Below are 21,588 nucleotides of genomic sequence, written 5' to 3' on the forward strand. Positions count from 1 at the left end.
TATAGGGGAGATTATAGAACAGCGAGAAAGTGGTAGTAGTGTGTGGATAGTATCAAGTGAGAGAAGCAAAAGCCGGACACGCTGGTGAGATCTCCACAGCGTACCCACGGACTAAATGGACTATGGGCTTCTTTTTGCCTATTCAAATTTAGAAGATGGTGGCGCAAGACAATGGGCCACGCAACAGCGAGTGAGCGTCCCAACCACAACTCAAACACCCACTTTCATAATTGGTAGGTTAACCAAACGGGAAACTCGCCAAACTGAAGCGACTCTAAACAAAAAAAAGCTTCACATTTATTCCTCTATGCACTTCCATTCCTATTGAAATTGTTTCTTCTTCTTCGCGTTACTACCTTTAATTATATACACACGTACGCTTATAGGATGGACCTTTAATCAAGCCCGGAGAAAACGGACGATCGATACTAGACGGCGCTATATAGATGTGCCCTATGCAGCATAACGCAAGATGAACGAGGGATACAGACAAGGATCTTAGTTACCTTTAGATTATAACACAGCAGATAAAAAAAGAAAAATACAAAATCATCATTCTCCGGTTTGTTTCGCATAAGCTTCAACAGTACTACTGTTATCCGTGTAGAGAGGCTTACTAACATCCAGGATCTTCAACATTCTTTACATATCACGTCAAACTGTGTGATGTGCCATACCGACAGGTTTCACCATACAACAGTCTAAAGAAAAAAAGAAAAAAAAAAAACTGGTTATATTTATTTATTTATTTTCTTTAACTGTTGCTCGTGGGCGGAGTTGTTCTTTCAACAAGAGTTACACGCCGTCCTTTTTTTGTGTGTGTCTGTGTCAGCAGCCAGTTGAGCTGTTAAAAATTCTCCTCCCGACTAAACACGAAAAAAAAATGGGATTTCTTAAAAAATCAAGTCAGAAAAAAGTCCATCAAAGACGTAATGACGTCAAATGACATTTCCATATTAAAGTTAGCAATTCGAGAGCCATTCCGAAATCACTTGCCTTTCTTTGTCTTGAAATGTCATTCGTGAAATGTTTACTTCCTTCCCTCGGATTAACCTTCCGTAAGAATTCATCAACAATTTTTTGCTTAGCCTTGAAATCTTAAACTATATAAGAAGTTATCGAATAACATCAATATAATAAGAGACATTGGATCTTATTGAAGGCATAGACAAAACGCGATGCCAAACTTACTGTAAACTACTTTGTACTCAAAGATAAACAAACGATATAATAATAAAGAACTCTTAACTGAGTCATCCTATAATTAACGATATATCATTTCTCAACAAGTTTTGAGGTTAGCCCGAAATTAGACTCGCAAATATTGCAGAGAAACTCCGTGGAGAAAGTCTGTTTCACGGCATTCGGGTCCCGACTTTTTCCATCCCGCCTTCGTTAGTTGGTTTCTTGGAATTTTCACGTTGGACGGCGTTGGTCTTGCAGTGGAACAAGGACGAGTCTATCCACGTTACAGGTGAAATGCCATCAACAATTTCCAGCTGCTGTGTCTTGCCCCCCGAATTATTTGCCAAAGAGGTGGATATTCGAGTAAGATGGAGTTCACTGTAGTCACGTCTCGCTTTCAGCTTTCCATCCTTGGCATCCATTAGGCTGTTTGGCAGACCAAGCTGGTAATTGACTAACTTGAGAGCGAGTGAGTCCCAGAGTTGGACGCGTTCAGTACGAAGACTTCTGACTCTCTCTCTGGAACAGAAGAAAAAAGAACAGCTCTCTGACATCAGTTCTGTTTGCTCTTGGACGGCCTAAAATTCAGTTTGTGACGGGGCCTTTCGACGGACCACGTCAGGGACTCTCCCAGCCCGCCATAGTCAAAGTGAGTGGGGAATCTACGCTCCTCGGCTATAGAAGAAGACTATGTTTCTTTCGTTCGCCTGAAAACGAGATTTGCATAAGTCAACTGAGCGCTAGCAGTCAATTCCAAATTTCAGCCGATTTCTGTAGGAAAATTAAAAGAATAAATAAATAAAGGAAGAAGATTGCAAACTCTATCGTCCGTTTCGAGTCTCTTCGGCTTAGATTGCGACGTGGGGGATAACGTATAGGCAGAGATGCTGCTAGATATACACAAACGCATCGACTACGTGGACAAGTTTTCGATGTTTCCGTTTGGCTGAATTTGCTGATGCATTTCCTCGTATACTGGTGCATTTTGCATCCTGTCCGGTAAATCCACTGCTCTCATCGATCGTCCACTGCAATCAAACTCGCATTGGGGAAGCGGGAGATTCCGGATTCTCAGAGACCCTTGGTATATATATAATTCTATACGGGGGGCGATAGATGAGAATGATAATACATACGCCATGTCCCTACTATCTGTAATTCCCATATAGTCTTGACCCATAACCCCTCATTTTTAAGCTCTACGTTATACATTGGCTCACAGCGTAGTAAGGTTAAATCAAATCTTTCGATGTTGGAAACATCAATTTTAGTTGGATTTCTTTATACGTTAATAAGAGTCGTAGCCAATGGGATTAATTAACTCGTGATCGTCATTCAAGACGACATCAGACAATCCAAATAGACACTTTTTTGGGGGGGGGTTTTCGTATACGTGAAACGGAGATTCCGTTGGCAGCCAACCGGAATTTGGCGGGAGTACGTGCACGACAGAAACTGTGCGTTGCATCCTTAAGAAGCCAACGTAGAACGGAAGTGATGTAGCGATCTGCGATGCCACGGCAAGAACGGATGTAGTCCAATTGATGATATGAAATGCAACCAGGGCGAGGAATGGAAATAGCAAACCACCAAAGATCTATGCTGCAACAAAAGCGCTATGATAATCTAACTAAAAAAGAAGAACCAACAAAATAGCAGGGAGGATAAAGATAAATAAATAAGAGAGGGGGTCAACTAATATAAGAGACGTTCCGTCACTCAAGCGTAATACAGAACTACGTTATGGACAATATCAGACTAATAATCATAATACCTATACAGTATATAGCCCAATTGCGGGTAAATAGAATGGCGGGAGTCCCGGAATTCTCGATTAACTACAAATGTGGCATCCGAACCACGTACGTGACGCACACCCACACATTATCAACCCGACATTTTTCTTTTTTTTTCTTATTTGCCGGTGACATTTCATTTTTATGCTCGCCCACTATCCCTCGAATTCCGGGAATTGTTGATTGGAGCAATTCAAAGAAGAGGATGCTGTCCTACATGCTTTATTTTGTCGTTAAAATAAATCGGGACCAACACAAAAAAATGAATCTCCATCAACAACAACAAAAAGAAGCAAAATGCAATTGAATAAAATGAATGGCCAGTCATGTGCGTGTAGCCATCGACCCGACCGGTAATTGCAGACGGACGTGAATCCCATAGCTGGCTATAGATTTTTAAGTATACCATAGTATCTACTTCACTTAGTATACAAATCTCCCCTCCACATGTCTGACAAATAGTCTAACAATCATCGAATTGGCCATTCAAACCGCTCGTTCGATGTGAGCTCTCGAAATTGACTTCGTCCGTTGTTCCTCCTCCGCCCCTGCGGCCGTTAAATGTTGTCACTGATGATGATGATCGTGCACACAACACATAGAAATCGACTGAACCCGCAAGTTGGCATTATTACTGTCTGATTCAATTGGTGATTCAGAGTAAACAAGAAGAGCTATACAACCCTGCAGAAAGGGGGGGGGGATGAAGAAGCGGAACATTTTCAAATAGAAAAGAGAGAACCTGTAAACAAAAAAAAAGACGTGCGTGGATGGTTTATAGATGAGGAACGACACGCGCCTTTTCAGCCAGCATTTCGTTCCCCTCCGAATGTTAATTTCAAAGTCCGTTTTTGCTATCCGGCCATATACGTCGGTGAATTTGTTTTACAGGCTCCACTTATAATTTTTTTTTCAGAGGGGTTGAAAAGAACAAATGAGTAGAAGAATAAAGGAACATCCAGAGAGATTTTAAAGCTTAAAAATGTTAGACACAGACAGCAGAAAGCGAAAATAAGATGGAAATTGGCCCGTCACTTGTAACATTCACGCCAGCCTTCTCGTGTAACCGTGACTAGTAAAGACGCCGTGCGACGTCAAATGTCAGCGGCAATCAGTCAGCAGTTCACTGCTGCCAAGAAACCAAAGACAACAACGAAAAATAGTCGTCAGATTTGACACTATAAGTATAACAAACGGAAAGCACTAAAGTCATCGCATCAGAGTGTGTGACGGCACCACATCATCGAAACGGTAACCAATCACGACATTCACAAAAAGGGGTTTGATAGTTGCTGCTGCTGTTTGTTCCAGGGTACTGTTGATTTTCAAGTTGAGTTTCATCAAAGAAGGATGCAATCGATAAATCCCCCTTACAACTAATTGAGGCCGATGATGGGGCCAATGCTGAATAGCTCAGTTCTCTTTATCTCCCTCAGACTCCCTTTCTATCGTAGTATATATATACATATATACACACAATACACGCATTACGCATTGTACACATCGCGTTCCCAAAGAATAAACATCAACAGGAGGGAGCGGAGAAAGAACGAATAGAACCGCATCATCGGAAAAATCAATAGTATAGCACTAAAAATATAGACGCATTCGTCAAAATCAGCTAGGAGCCGGCCAGTCGGCCATGAATCAGGACCCTATTTAGGATCCTTTCTTTTATTCCTCTTTCCCATTTTCATTCTTTCCCAAACGGATAGAGAGGGTGGGCATGATAAAAAACAAAAAAGACAATGACAAAAGAGACAGAGAAGAGCGGATGTGTGGACGGCAGACACAGCGCACGTTGAGAATGAGGGGGGCGAACCAACTATAATATTTGTCCCCCCATCAAAGCCGAAAAGAAATCAACCGGCCATAATGATTGCGTGTGTATACGTGCAGCGGTTAATACTTGAATGCACAATACAACTTCGATTGCGTATAGTTATATATCCAGCTAAATAAAAGAGCTATTTTTTTAAATACATAATCATGCCACGTGACATTGTTCCCGGAAGGTCTATTACAACACGTTGATTATGGAAGATCAGGGTAAAGAGAAAGGCAGGTATAATAGACGGGTGAACCATACAGGTTGCATTGCTGTGGAAGCTCCAGGTAAAACGAAAAAAAAATAAAAAAAAACGGCGTCGCATTATACCGACAAAGCACAAACTTGACGAGACACTTGTTGACATCCGCTAGGATGAGACGGTCACCATGGAAGCCACCGAAGAGTTCTAGTTGTCGTCGAGTCCACCTTTTTTTCTATACTCCGTTTGTGTGTTACGACATCATTTATTAAACGTAGACCTTACGTACATGCACGAGGCGTTTCTTTATTATTTATCCTTTAAATACTATTTTTTCCCCTTGTAAAAGTGTGTGCATTCGTCTGGTAATAACAGAGAACAAGATGCATCCACCTTGGTTACGCGTGCACTGATCCTTCTCTTGTTTGTTTGTTGTTTGCTTGTATATGTACCTGCTTTTTCCCTCTCAATTTTTACGAACGTCTTGTCATCGCCATATCGATTCGCTTCTTGGCCAAATCATCGGAGCGGAGAGGAACGTGGGTGGGCTCAGTTATATCGTGCACACACAAAAGACCTCAATACACAGGTACTCGATCTCTCGCTGACGAAAATGAGATTCCTGGTCATCAGCATTTAATGCTCCCTGTGCGGACGGTTTCCAGGTGACCATACGTACTATACTTTTTCTTGATGTTTACTAGGATCCAACTTTATTTTTAATGGATGTTTGGAATGCAACCAGGAGGAATATTCAAATATTCGACATTGAGCCCTTTTAATTATTCTACCTTTGCAAATCGATGCCAATCAGAGCGATGAGTTTCCGTGAATCGATAAAATTCGTCGTGTGTATATAGACTTTATGATTCTACGTTGTGTTCGTTGTTATGTCAGAGAGGGTGTGGAAAATGGATCGAACGTGTAGCGATGACTATATAGGAGAGCGTAGATCTTGTTGGTGACAAACAACCATCGTGACACGTACACGCCCTCGTGAAAGGCGGAAAAAGTACGTGGCAGTGTTTGGGTTGTTACACACAGAGTAAATGACGCAACTGCGAGAGTACAGTTGCATTTTGAATAAAATTACGGAGGGTATATATAAGCGTCTGACAAAGCTGAAAATGGATCCGTCTATTTGCAAAAGCCGTATCCATGCAGCGCGATAGTACGTGTCGTGAGAGGCAGTCACCTCCGGCCGTTTTTTGGCCATCACGACGCCGGGAGAGAAAAAAAAACGGATCAGCTTGATTGAATTCGGCTCGCGCCAGCCACTGCCGGAATTGATCTAGACGCCGCGAGCTGAGATATGCAAATTCAATTGAATATTACCTTTTTGAAAAAAAAAAAGCCACTTGCAGCGCATCAATAGCCAGGCGATTTCTTTTTCCTTTTACCAACCTACCGTTCCGGAGGGGAGGTGATCGACTGATGGCGATACCCGAGCGTGAATGCCAACGCCCCCTTACCTCCGTTCTCGTCAACACACTCGTCTAACATACACCCCTTTTTTTTTTTTTTTAGGTCGACGCCATTGCGTGCGTGTTCTGCATGAAGTGTATTTCGCTTCGACAGCTCATCCGGAGAAAGAAAAAAAAAGGGAGTTCGGGTGATATTGTTGGTTCAAATTTCCCGCCGCCGCCCACTAAATCGAACTGCGACGAGTTGGTGTACATATAATTCTCCGTTCCGTTCCGTTCATAATAGTCGGAGGCTTCCAATAACGTGTATGCGTATTAGTATCGATTTCTCATCATATAGCGAAGCCATTTTCATTAAACACCAAGGGGTCAGGTGAATGAACATCGACAATGTTCAACTGTTCCATCGTTTGACTTTTTACGATATTTTTCAGTCTCCCCCCACCATTGAAAAAAAAAGGGACCTTCTTGTTTGACTTCCTCTTTTACCTTTTATAATCCAACGTGTTTGCTCGCCGAAACCGATCATCGTACTCTTGGCTGTCGTGTACACGTTTTTTTCTTTTTAAACCGTTCGACCCCCCTTTTTTTCGAATTGAGAGTACGGCGGAAAGTTGATGGAGGACACAAAGTTAATCAGAATGTCCGTTGAGTATATAACGTCCCTGGCAAGAGTTTGGACAAAACGAACCCAAAGAGCAAAACATGAACTATTGAAAATAAAAAGGCATTGCGTTGAGAGAAGCTGATTGATATGCACACGAACGATAAACACTCGGTTGCATTACAACAGGCCAAAGTATAGTTTAAATAAAGGAACATGTCAAACACGAGTTGTTTGTACTCGGCAAGGTTTCTCATCTGTTCGATTCCAACGTCTGAAGCTCAGAGAACTTTGTCGTTGGATTCCACGGTGATTCTGTGTAGTCAGTTTTTCAAATCTCCCGCTCCCCATCAGTTCTTGGAATCAAAAGCATCAAAAGTCGCGTTTTCTTCTCGAAAGGGCACGTCAAATACGTCGTAGACATGACCGAGACTGCGAATAAAAATCAGTGTACTATGAGTTCTAATATCCAGCCGTTGGATGAACAAGTACAATCTCGACTATAGAACCCGAATAACTCGCACGGCTCTCGGTTGACAACGCCAAACTACTTGACGTCCTTTACACGTAAATTGAAGTGCCATACTACATCGGTTTTACGTACTTCTCGTTCACAAAGAAGTCGGCCGAAAAACGCATGCAGATGAAATTCCTTGGGAAAAAAATTAAATACAGCCAAAGTTTTTGTTTTTATATTCCAGTTTAGTGAAACAGTACGGACAAATATTTGTAAAAGACGTCAACATTTGAAACGGAATGAGTAAAGAGAAAAAAAAAACGAGTCTTTCGAGTATCGGGGGTCCTTAAATTGAGCGACCGACCGAACAAAATGCCAGACATGGAAGAAATCCTTTATGTTTTAGTTGCTATCTACGTCTTCTTTTTTTTCTTCTTCTCTTATCGCTCTGGCCGCTGGCCGTTCTCTTGAATTTCCGTTGGCTGTCGTGTCCTTTTTTTTTTTTTCATGATTTTTTTGTGTGTGTTTTTCAAATTTTGGATTTGAAAATTCTATTCTCCGGGTGGTCCTCATTCCTCTGCATCTGTGTCCTTAATGAACAAATAAGAGATAACTGCTGGCGGGACTAGAAGCATCGGGTTGGTCAGTACGTCATCATCGCTGCTGGACCGCCCTTCCCGAAACAATCAAACTCTCTCTGCGTTCGTTTTTTTGTTTGTTCGCGACAAAAGCACCGTCCAATTGATTTTTTTAAAACCCGTACTTTCATAACCCGAGCCACTTTCAGAAAACTGTACCTTTCATTTATATGCATTCAAAAATAAACTCTTTCTCGCTCCTCTCATTTTTCTCGCTGGATTTCAATACAGCAATATTATTATGATTTTTTCCCTTTTTTTCTTTTTTATGCGGCCATAAACGAAATTGGTCAGCCCGGTCCGGCGTCATCTGATGATGAAGAGGAGGGATGGTGGTGCACCTTTTCTCGCGTTCAAACCAAACTTAGTTATTCAGCGTTACAAGTTTTACAACGCTTGCGGGTCGAGCCTTACAAGAAGGCGACGACTACTGGCATTGAATTTGCCGCTCTTTCTGCGCCCGTCTGACCTGCCCACAGCCATCCAACCCATCTGTGTTTGTCTTCCCTTTTCAGTTTGGACTCTTTCTTTTGTATTGTTTTGTTGTTGTCGAACACAACCAATCGCAGAGTGGCAATGAAAAAAAAAACTCTTTCACCACCACCAAAAGGAAACTAACTAAAAGAATCCTCTTCGTTCTCTTTCGTTTTGAATGACGATAGAAGAGCCACCCAGACGAGAATAGCAGGCGGAAAAGGTATAAGAAAAAAAAACTCGTTTAATGAGAGAGGGCCAAAACGAAAGGGTGAAGAGAACCCGAACTCATTTTTCCAACATAAATTCAAAAAGAAAAATAATTTTTTTTCTCTTTAAAAAAAAAAAAAGAGAGAATGGAAAACAATCAAGCCAAGGGCGCGAGTAAATGGTTAACATCCCGCCGTTTAATTGATTTCGATCCTTTTCTTTCTCAGTTTCTTATAGCGACTGTTTGCGAGAGGGAGTCTTTATTCTTTCCCTTTTTTTTCAAATTAAAAAAGAACTGCGGATGGGGGGCGGAGGAGACTTTAAAAAAAGGCAAGTCGTTTACTGAACACATAGACACAGCACACATGCAACGAGCGTATAAAAGAACGAAGTGGGGGGGATGTTGAACACATTATATATCGGAGAACCTCAATTACGACGCGTGATTTTCAATAGGCAGTTTTCAGTGTGACTCCATTTAAGGACCTCGCGCTTATATGTCCATGGCCCCCCCGTCTGTCTCATATATATTATTTTGTTGCTTTTCCTTTTTTGTGGGTTCGCTTCTATTCTGGTCTGATGCAGACGCCAACGAATCCTCCTTATTATACGATAATCAAACGATACCTTTTAAAAAAATTTTTTTCCCCTCTTCTCCGCTGCTCTTCTTATTGATAATTGAAAGAAACAAACAACATGGAGGGCAAGCATCGGAATGTTAATGGAAGGTCAAAGGTCAAGCAAAACGGTGGTCCCTATTCTTCCAGAAGCTCCAGAAGTTGTGAGGTCAGGATAATTCAGTTTTCGTTTCCACCATTTTCTTTTTCCGATCTCGGTCCATTAGACTTGTGTGCAAGCTGATGTCCACTCTTCCTAGTGGAAAAAGAAAGAAAAAAAAAATCTCATGTTGGATCGAATCCATCGGATGTTGCATCATCTCGGTCAGTGCAAAATCATTGCACCGTAAATGATCCTCCTTTCGCTGTCTTGAGCTCGTTAGCTGTTATGCTATCAACCGTTCTTTATATCATTCTGTTTTCCTTTCGTTCGATTGCTTTTGATGAACTACGCATGAAGAGGAAATCCTTGTCTATCGGGGGAAAAAAAAAATTGGGACATGTCAAACGATAAATGCGGTGGACGCGGGACTATTAAATGATGTATTTCCTTTAATGGCTGTATGCGTATCTATTTATACACACTAATGGGTACCGCTCTATTAATCGGTTGCCGAAACAGCTGCGTTTGTATTAAACATTCGTCGATTGGTGTTTCTATTTTTCACTTGATTGTCCCTCTCCAATATTTCATTAGATAAGTCGGAAATGTCAGACAAAAACAGAGAAAGGACGGTAATAAAGATTGAAAATAAAAAAAATCTCCTCACTGCTACGACGACATCACGATACGCTTAGGGTGGAACATTGGCAAGTATATCTAGTGACCCATAAATAGGAAATCCGGCGCTATACACGCCCATGGCATATATAGTTATCCTTTTATATATAAAGTCTGTTAGGAGATTAACAAGAGATTTATTCACTTGTCAGTGGACGATCGCATCGAGAGGGAACATCAGCCCCGTTTACCTTTATTTATCATTTAAATGTTCATTATGTATTCGATCGCATTGCGTAGCGAGTCCTTCACCGATGTTGCTGAGGTCGTTACTAAATGCAATTACCAGGTGAAATTTCGTATTACATCAATTAAGCTCATTTACATTAAAGGTGGCCGTTTCTTTCCTGTGAAATTCACATGAAAATGGAGGGTCGACGAAGCAGAGAGAAGAGGTCATTTCAAATTGAAGGTGTATGCATTTGGCATGAAGCTTGAAACATTACGCATGTTAGCCACTCTATATACAAGATGAAGCGTTTACATTATTGAAAGTGCTTCGGGCGACGACTGCATTCGATGTCATTTCATTTTAATTAGGAGAGGAGTATGTGATTTACGAGAAAAAACGAATTTCTCTACATTTTATTGGGTTAGTGTTATAATCTCTCCTTGTTTTTCGGGGATGCCAGAAATCATCAATCCGACTGGTAGTACATCCGCCGCGTTGTTCATCATTTATGAACGACGACAACTTCTAGAATTCCCAAATGAAACAATCGGCAACCAACCACGACGATACTATATTCATTTAAAGATGGGGAAATCGTTGAACGTCCTTTGAAGCGGCTGCCGCATTTATCCGCGAAGAGACGCAGAGATATAAAACAAGATCGCCCTTTTGAAAAAAAAAATTCCATTTCAATATTCAGGGTAATCTAAAAATAAAAAGGCGCGCGCGTGGGCTTAATCGACCTGTTGAAAGGTCGGTAAGTCCAACCGACACGGCTGATCGAAGACGATACCAATTTAGCCTCAAAATTGATACCATAATGTTGATATTATACGATACCATAACAAAGAGGAATTATATAGTTTTTCGAGTACCCGGATCTTGGTCGGAGAGCCTTGTGCCATCGAAACCCATCATGCAACGTATATAGGGTTTGTATTCAGTGACGTGTTCCCCTCTCTTTCCCGCTAACCTCGTTACAGCCGATCGTTGACTGATTCAAGAGCTGTTCTGCGGACGGAATAAACAAACGATCAGACTCGGGTCGACAAAAGTGCGCAGTTTTCCCGTTCACTATACTCTTTTTTTTATTTTTTTAGCTTTGTGACGCATAGCGTCGACATTCGCTGTAACAGCAAGTTAGAATTGATGAACCGCGCAGAGAAATGCGACATGTCGGGCCATCGTGGATATATGTACAGGTGTATATCCTGTTTCCATTCGACTCCACTTTGGACTGTTTCCTCTTTTTTTTTACGACTTTCGGCGAACTTTTACGCGCGCAATAAGAACTAAATTCTTTATTTTCTACGTTCCGTTCCACCTGTAATGCTTGCTTTTTTTAAGTGTTGATAGTATATACGCACCGCGGTGGCATTAATAACATTTTAAGAGATGGACCTGAACGATCGTTATTCTCGTACGGTAACGTTTCCGAGGCTTCCGCCGATTGGTTTGAATATTTTCTAGAGGAAAAACAAAAACAAAAAACAAACTAGGGAAAAAAAAATGGCCAACCCTTTGAACCGCCCCTCTAAAAGAAAAACGGAAGCCGTTAAAGTCATCGTGCTTGAAATAAATATTAGAATCAAATGAGGTTAACACAGCCGTGTAATGGGCAAGTGATGGGCGACAGCCGATCAATGTTCACCGCTGCAGCGTGTCTGTGTGACGTGGCGTGCGCTAGCAGCCCTCAGTCGTATATACAAAAGTCGACCGTCTTGTTTACGATCCAGTGCGGTTGATGGTTTCACGGCCTGTGTGGGGGAGAGAAAGAAAAAATAAAATCGACCGCCATCAAATGACGAGAAAAACACGCACACACACACCACCTCAATCGATTATTGGCTATTTTAAAAGTTGGTGACGTAGTCGGGACAATTATGAAAGCGGAGGGGAAAAAAAACGAGTTGAATAGGAGAATAGATGATGAAGATAATTTCTTTGGTCGTCTTGATATATTTTTATATGTAAGGAAAAATAGATAACCCGGCCGATGGTGGACAATATCTATTGAGTTACGTTTCTATGTTAGGCAAAAAAATGGAAAAGTTCAAGGAGAAGTTGGATCAGTGGTGGCCATGATTGGGTCCAGTTTCCGCTGTGCCGTTTCGTATGAACGGCCCACAGATGTAACGAATGCCATCGACGTGAATCGCTTTACTTGCAAGAAGAAAAGAAAAAAACTGTTCCAAATAAAAGCAATGGCCTCCATCTTGCCCCAATATTCTTTTCAATGCACACTGCCCCTGTCGGGCTGTCCGAATATTACATAGGCAAAAAAGAAGAGGTAAATATGGGGGAAAGAAAAAGAGTATAGGCAAATTGGATTCAGCTGTTCCAGCTCTCGAATACTTCATCTCCATGTTCACTGTCGCTGTCTACAAGGTACCGTCAAGTGCTGGATCAAGTGGCGTAATAGAGAATCTGGAGTGAGGTGAAAAATGGGAAAGAAATCTGGGATAAAAGCCAAAAGAGGGCTGTGTTGATGAAGCAGCACATTTTCACATGCAAATACAGGAAGCAATAAAATTGCCGTCGCCCCTCTTGAAGTCACCCTTTGCGCACGCGGGAGGAGGTAAGAATGACTTTTACCCTACACTCAAATCGCCTTTTCAACGGAACTCATTCAACGATAGACAGGCAGAGAGAAAGAGGGAAATCGTACGTAAAAGGGGATGACGAAAAAAGGAAGAGAGGGGTGACCGAAAAACAGCTGAAGGATCAACTGGGAATCCTTTCAAAAAATCCAATAAGGTTCACACAACCTTTCAAGACGGAAAATAAGAGTATGCACTCCGAATAGAGAGCAAGAAAGACAACAAAAAGTCGTAGTTCACGAATACAAACAGCACGCCACCATTATACCTGAAGTAAATAGCTTGGAATTTGTGTATCCCACCTCTCTCGATCTCATTTTACTTTTTCCCTTTACAAATCCCCACAAGTTTTTAAAATGCAGATCAGTTTGCCATCGATTCCGCTTTCTTTCCTTTCGTGTTTTTTTTACGTCGACCAGAAACCGAACAGGAGCAAGAATAATGAGCTTTGGGTTCGCCGGTGTCGTGAAGACGATTGACGTCGATTGGTTGACGACATGGAAATGGTAAAGCACGAAGAAGCGCAAAAACAGCGAAAGGATGTCTCATATTGGCCTCGAAAAGGAAGCCGGACGCTTTGCAGAAGACAAATGGATTTGAAACACAAAAAAAAAACAATGTCTTCAATTTTTCTTTAAATTTCAAATACCTTAAGAGGCTACACGCAACCGGCCGGTTGGAAATAGGCCGCTCAAATCTGGACATAAGTATGTCAACTTTCGAGCTACGGTTGACATTCGAATTCTTAACTTTTAAGGTTGTACACTCGTGTATGTGATGGCTCGCATTTTTCTGTGACAATGTTGAAAAATAATGAAAGTCGACGAAGAAGACAAAAACAATGGGGCCAAGTAAGAAAGAAACCAGGGCTTCATCATCGGCAATTTGAACGAAATCTCAACATTGTTCGCATGGCGATTGTCATTATCTCTTGCCTTCCATTCGTCGGAGCGCAGGAGGTAGCGATTCAATACGATAGCACGACGGATGACTCATTTGCATTCAGAGTGCTCAATAGAAAGGGATGGAACAAGAAAACAGAAACATAGGGACAAGGTAAAAGGAGAAAGATTATAGGAAAAAAGAAAAGAAACATTCAATAGTGGTGATGGCCGCTGGAAATGTGGCCGTATTTCATGCGTCACTTGAACGTTTCGTTGCCAAACATCTGAAAAAGGTCAGAACTACCGAATCATAAAACATCGAAAGTTATTTCCAAACAAAAATGGAATTGACTGCCGAAAAAGATTTCTTCTTCTTCTTATCCGAGCGACCAGAGTTCATCATGCACACACACACACAACTAAATGCACCACCATCCTATATGCAATGAAATTTCCCCAAATCATTCGCGATTCACGACCGGCTCCCGTCGATTCGTGACCTCCTCGGCGTTACGAATTGAAACCCGTTGCGCGCACCCGGTCAAGTCGGCAGTCCATTCTTGGGTACCGATAATAAACGTCATCCACAACTATCAGAACACTTATGCAAAACCTCCTCCTATCGTGTAGGAAACTATCGAAAAAAGAAAATGTTGTTGTTCAACAACAACAACACAAAAAAATGATTGCCGGACTGAACACTTAAACTGATTTGCGATTATCGGAGAAAGAAGTTTTAGCCTGTTAAAAAGCTTGCAGCCTTCACTTATCTTTCACTCTGTTTGGGTCCAGACGTGATTATAAGATTTGTGTCGGAAACTTCGTGTCATAAGTTGACCTCATTGGCGATTCAGTTCGCATCGCACCGTTTGTTTCTCCGACGCCCCTGTCAAAAGCAAAGCAGTTTTTCGATCAAGCTTCCTTTTGCTCTTTACACCTTTTAAAATAGTTTGGATTTTTTTTTTTTCTCGTTTAAAAGATTGACGATAATGGGCAAAAGAATGATAAACAACAACTAGAATCGTCAGTCCCAAAAGACAACCTGTTTTGTTTGTTTTTTTTTGTTCTGGGCCGCCATCTTTAGTCAAAAGCTTATCGAGTTTCTGTGGTATAAATCAACAGAGACAAATATGTTTTCTTAAAAGGTTTGGCTCTCTTCGGGGAAAAGAGGAACGACATCAACAAACAAATAAAAACAAAAAAAAAAAAAATAAATAAAATGAATGATCAGAAAGAGATTTGACAGCGGCGGGAGTCGGCAAAGGTCTTGTACAAATAGCTCATGTTTGTAACAGCGCTTTGTCTTTGGAACAACAAACAAACAAAAAACAAAAAAAAAAAACATCATTCGTGTACCAGACTCAAAAGATGGTTGTGGACAAAAATGCGAATCATTCCCGCAATTCCCGATTGGAATGACCGGGTAGAACTGGCGACCCCGGGAACAGATATACACATGGCGCTTTAACTGACGTATAGAGTAGTATATGTAGGATAGATTGTGATGGCAGGGCATGACGAGTCGCATCACGAAGGCAAGAAAAAATAACAGGCTCCCGTGAGAAAAAGTAGCGATCTCAAGGCTTCGACATATTCGGAGAAGTAAAAAAAAAAAAACGAAATTCAAAAAGAATATGATGGCGATTCACCTATATAGCGTTTCGTGTGACCATGCGCGTCTTTCTTTTACTCGCTGTGTGGGGCTGCCAAGTTTGATTGAACGAATTTGAACGCCGAGCTCCAAATGGGGAAAGAAGGCGCCGAGGAAGGAATTGTCCATAGGAAAAAAAAAATTGGGTAAGTGAGTGAGAAAAAAAAGCATTGGAAAACCAAAGGAAAACAACCAAATCCAAAAAGGAAGATGCAGTTCCGAAACAAACAAGAGTGATGGGCTACAAGACAAACAGGGCTCGTCTTATCACCTCATAGTGATCGCTGTTTGTAGCGGCATGCCAGGAGGCAGGGGCCCCCACAAAAACAGAATCCCAAGATAGAGAGAGAGAGAGAGAGAGACGGTGAAGGACGACGATGAGCAAAATAAGGAGTTGATATAAAACGACAAACAAGAACCGATTCAGTGTTGCGTATAAATCACGTGTCACGACTCAAACCAACTGATTGTATAATATCAATATAAATCAAAATGCCGGGGCGTGTGCCCCGCCAAGACGTATGGCCAAATGTAGCATCGATGTTGAACCTCGATGACTGATAGTCCCCTCACAAAGTAGAGGGCAAAAAACGAAAATTGAACATCAAAAATTGAACGAGAGAGGACCGATCGATTGAGAGCCGCCTTCGCTTCTTATTTTCTTTCTCATTTTTTTGTTTGTGGTTCTCTGCGGTGAAATCAAGACAAACAACCCGTTATGACGCTTGTAAAAGCTTATGGGAAGCACGTTGGTTGCCAGTTGTGGTTCATTTGCATTTAAGAAGATATCTTTCTTGCAACTTGCTTTGCGGTACCAGTTTCTCAGAAACGAGATGACACACACACACAAAGAGTTGGCATTAGAAAGGAAAACAAGAACGGAACGGCATATTTAAAGCAACAGGATCGCCATCACAGAGCAGATAGAGTTGTATATAGAAAATTTTTACAAAAGACATGAGAAGAAGAAAACACTCAGTTCGTGAATGTTATACACCAGCGAGCCTTGGGATGTCACGCCTCCGGGTTGCATCATCTTATAAAAACATCGACACATTTTTTTCTCTCTCTCTCTTTCTTTTGCCTTTTTATTATTTGAAGAAAGAGCCAAAGAAGAAACATCACGCCGAGTAAAAAAAAACGTGTTAAATCTTTGTTTTGCTTTTACCAAAAAGGTTTCTTCGTCTTCTTTTACAGCTTTTCACCCTCTTCTTTTCACATCTACAGGTGTTTAAAAAAAAAAGAAATTCAAAAACGAATATCAAGAATTCAAAAAGGTGTTGGAGTTTGTTTTTTTTGTTTTTTTTTCTTGTAAATAAAAATGAAATCGAATAAAATAAGAAAAAAAAAGCATCGCTAACCATCTGGCTTCGAGTCCCGCAGGGTGTTTTAACTATTTCCCCCTCCTTACTATCGTGTGGATGTTTCGTTTTGCGAGTGACCTCTACACAAATCCTCCATCAACCTTTTAAACCGTACATGTTTTTTGTTTTGTTTTTTCCAAATCTAGAATTCCTCATTCACGACCCCTCTTCCTACTTTGGACATTTGCGGCTGCTCATTTATAATTTCAACCGATGTATAGACTATTCGTTTAATTTACAACAATTGGCCAAACTGTTGCCGTGTGCGCTAAAAAGGAACACCGTGCGAGGGCGGCTAATGTAAGCGATCTACAGTGTCCCTGGTGGGAAGACAGGCGAATGCGCTGATCGATTCACTTTAATGATTCGTCGTAACGACTCTCAGCGAAAGGCGGAGCATGTAGATGAGAGTGGCTGGGCCATCTCGCAACACAGAGTTTTAATAGACCGCGTCTGAGTATCTCACGCTATTTCCCCGGAGAATTGGTTGAACGTAAAGAAAATGAGTGAGGGAGGGCTAGTCCTAAACGATTCAATAATAAATAGCACAACACGGCAACAAGTGTCTGACTCGGCAAAAAGTCGACTTCGTGACAGCTTAACGAGACTCCGGGTCTCTCACGAAATAAATTGAACGTTTGTATCATTGCCTCATCTTTGCCTCTCCTTGATGTTATTCTTCTTCTGGCGCCCTTTTCATTTATTTTTTTTTTCTCTTTCGGACTTTTTTTTTTGTTAATCACCAGGTGATGCAGCGTGATAATGATATCTGCGTGCGGAAGCACACGGCTCTAAGACTTTGTTACTTAAATGCAACATTCTAATACACACGAACAGACACGATGAAATGCAATGTGGCAGAAGCCGCCCGAGACGCAGCGGGACACCATCTGGTGGGCAACGCAAAATCCTGTGATTTAACGTGAACGGAGTCTAACAGCTTGCCGGCCCCGGCATCCGAAGAAGCTTTTTCTATAAAAAATAAAAGGAGAGAAAGAGAAATGAAAAATGGCGGTGATGAGAGTCGATTTCAACGCTCAGCTTGACTTGAATATGGTGTCTGTTGTTTTGTTTTTTTCCTTTTCCTCTTCATTCTATTTCATTCTCACAGGTAGGTATATACACAAGCAAGTACAGGTGACACGCAATGATCCCCCGTTGATCCTACGCGATACTGACAGTAGCTACGAGCCCAGTGTTCGGGTCTTCCATCAACTTACCTAATTTTGTTGGTTTTTGGATGCCCTTGCTTTTCATGAGGCCCTTGTGGCTTTGTGTGTAGGTTCGTGCGTGTATGTAAGCGAAGGGGGAAAAAGACGGATGGATCATCGTCACGCAATCCGATATCAGCAGCCGCTTGTGGACTATATAGGCGTGTAGAAGAGCAAACAGCTGCGGCCGCAACAACTGGCCATGACGTGTTTCTAACAGACATTGTTTATATTCTTGTTGTCCGTCCATCTTCCCGTTTGGATTTGGACGGACATATAATATTTTTTTCATCATTAGACTGTGAGGATAGAAGAGAAAAACGAGAGTTGAATCCAACGTTCTATAGCAGACAGGCTACAAAGGTGAACGTTGTGATGAGTATTTAACTGCAAGGCTTTTCTCTTTTTATTCATTATCTCAGTGTCATTTTCATTTGGTTTTGGTTTTCAGTTTTTCTCTATTTTAAATTGTTTGTTTCTTTAAGTGTAGGGCGGGGGGTCTCGTAGCTTCTGGAGGCTCGAAAACAGAAAATGGAAAAACAGAAATGAAGAAAAATGGTGTTTGAGAATCAAGGGAGATAACTCGATGTCGGATGCGATGTTAGCATGCACAGAAACAGCGTTCTCCTTTTGTCTTCCAATTGTTTGTCTTTTCTCCTAGCTGTCCCCTTCTCCTCTTATGTTTTTTGGAATCAATTCTAATTGGCTGGGAATTCTTTTCGCCCCGAAAAAAAAAAAAAACGACCGCAAGCTGTCCGCTATGTGATAGAAATCAATTTATCAGTGCCTGCTACCATGTCGCATTAATGATTGCCGAAGCGATGAACGAACACAAAAATGCCGAGTTTTAACCAGTTTACTTTTGAAAGGAAAACAAAACAGTTGCCAGGTTTAAACAAAACAACGTAAAAAAAAAAACAAGAAACACGTCAGAAATGTCGCAAAATTACATTCCACTTTCTCCGCGATTCAGACGTCAAAAGAATCTCATGTCTCTCTCTCTCGTTTATTTTTTTAGTTCTCCAGTTGTTTGTTATTTTTTTTTTTTTGCCCATTGTTTGCTGCTTTTTCGTTTACTCTTCGTCCCGGTGTACGAAACGTGTATTATCCGTTATCCTATCATTAGCCTAATCAGACGGGTGAATTAGCAGACTGGCGAAGCCACTGAGCCGCCGTCAAAGGACTAGACAATACATAATTGTCGCCATTTTCCATCTGTTTTTCGTCCGTCTTATTTATTAGTAATGCCCCCCATCGTGGCAGTTGGCGACTGCTCTTTATTCCGTAAGAAATGTTTGGCGGAAAGAAGAAGAACGATGTGGATAATGCTTCTTTTGATGTGTTACAACGACAGAAAGGAGGGTCCATCGCATGGCCAGGATCCAAATAATTTCATTAACGATGGAAGTAAGTAACTCGCTAAATGTTAACGACAGGCGACAAGTTGATCTCTTTTCGTTTATACTTATAGACTCTATAATCTCCTAGACTCTACTAACTCGTTTCCGTTCTAACGAGTTCAGCCTCAGTTTCCAGCACATTATATAGTTTAAACTTCTTTTGAGGTCGGGCACACAAGGAAAAGCGATACTCTCGTACAACTTTCATTCCCAATGCCGTTTAAAACGAAAATGGTCTTTGGATTGAATCCAACTCTGTTCGTGGGAAAGGCTCTTTTGCGTCTTCAAAGATTGTCTCACTCTACATCTATTTCTCTTCGTCCATTTTTCAGACATAGTCCGGTTGAAACGAACCCCGTGTTGCAGGCCTCAATGCTCCTTAATGATGGCCGCATAGCCGTGCTGAGTGGGACCGGGGGAAATAAAAAGGAGCTTCCAGATGGTCTTGATGAATCTTTTCCGACACGGCCGTCTGTCATTACCGACAGAATGAGGCTGCCCGGCATTGGTCAACACTTTGCTTCCGCTTTTCAAAGTTGGGCAGGATGAAAATGTGTAAATGTGCGTACGTGAGGAAAGAGTGAAAAGCGAAGCATGCAGAGAAAAAGAGAGTAAAATGAATACTGCAGTGACGGAGACGTTTTTCCTGGCCGCTATTCAAAATGCATTACGGAAACCTAGTGTAAGATGAATCGATTTTAATGACAGATCGATCACCGTGACACGATCGATAAGGTGTCGATGAGAGAGAGAGGGGATTCCAATGACTGAATACTACGTATATAGCAGTTACAAGTAAAATGGACGGGTTCACTTGTGCGGATACGAAGAGAGAAATCATGAAATAGGGAAATGCTGATGCGAATTATAATCACATTGAAATCTCTTCGCGCTTTTGGCAATCAACGTTCAATTTTTGGCTGACGATCCAATCGTTTGCCTGAATTTGATAGCAAAGGATTTGCCAACTGAAAGAAACTGGACCAATTAACCGGACATTGATCGGAGCAGACCCCCCCCCCCAAAAAAAAATGTCAACCGTCTCGTTTGCGTGTGGCTCGTATAGACACAAAAATTGCCTAGTGTACATAGCCAAAGCTCCGGGGGCTGGCCGGGCGGCAATAAATGGACCCACAACGATAGCAGTGGCCGGCCAAAGGAGAAGAGAATACGTACGTAAATAAGCGTATGTATGAATGTGTTTGTGTCATGTGTATGAACGAATGGTATACACAATATGGAGCTTGACGAACGACCTGAAAGGCTCACGAACCGTCAAAAAAGAAGCAAAAATCACATACAATAGGCTACTAATGGAACTGTTTGTTAAGCCCCCCGCCCATGAAATGGGGGAAGAGGGTCTCAATGCTCAACGTTGCTGCAGTAACCTTATTTTATTTTATTTTTTTACCCTGTCCTGCCTTTTACCAAACAGCTCGGGAATCCTTGGCTCGTTCACGTTTTCCTTACCCTGTTTTATGTCTTAACACGCAATGCCTTGTATACAGTATGCAATCTAATAATATTGAAAACAAACGCCAATCGGCTCAGCCTTCTTCTTTTTTTACATCCCAATGCCTGTTATGTGCTCGCAACCCGAGCAACAACGTCTTCTTCTATATTTTCTTTGCACAATAGATTCGCTTTTAGTCCACGTTTTTTTTTCTTTTTCCTTCTCTATACCGTGTGTAGACCCTCTTTTTCTTGTTGTGATTTACTGTTCTCATATCGTCGTTCCCCGCCTCGGACCATGGGATTCTTATATTCCCGTTTCCCTTTTTTTTCTTTTCCTTCTCTCCACCCTGTTCCTCAGTACTCAAACATGAGTTTCACCGCACGTGTGCCAGTGGCACAATAAGCCCAACAGTTGTAAACTTCAGCCGAGGGAGACGTATGAATTGGTCTGGTCTAGTCGTATATATCAATCAGAGCTACATTGATATTATTAATCGTCTTACAACTACCCGACGCAAAGAATCCTATACAAGAATCCTATAGCCCTAATAGACTAGCTTCTTGTCCAACACTGTACAAGAAAAGAAGAAAATCTTTTATTCTTTTCTTTCATTTTTTCTTTCTTTCGTAGGCTT

Source organism: Daphnia magna, linkage group LG2 (genome assembly GCF_020631705.1).
Source record: "Daphnia magna isolate NIES linkage group LG2, ASM2063170v1.1, whole genome shotgun sequence".
Taxonomy (NCBI): domain Eukaryota; kingdom Metazoa; phylum Arthropoda; class Branchiopoda; order Diplostraca; family Daphniidae; genus Daphnia; species Daphnia magna.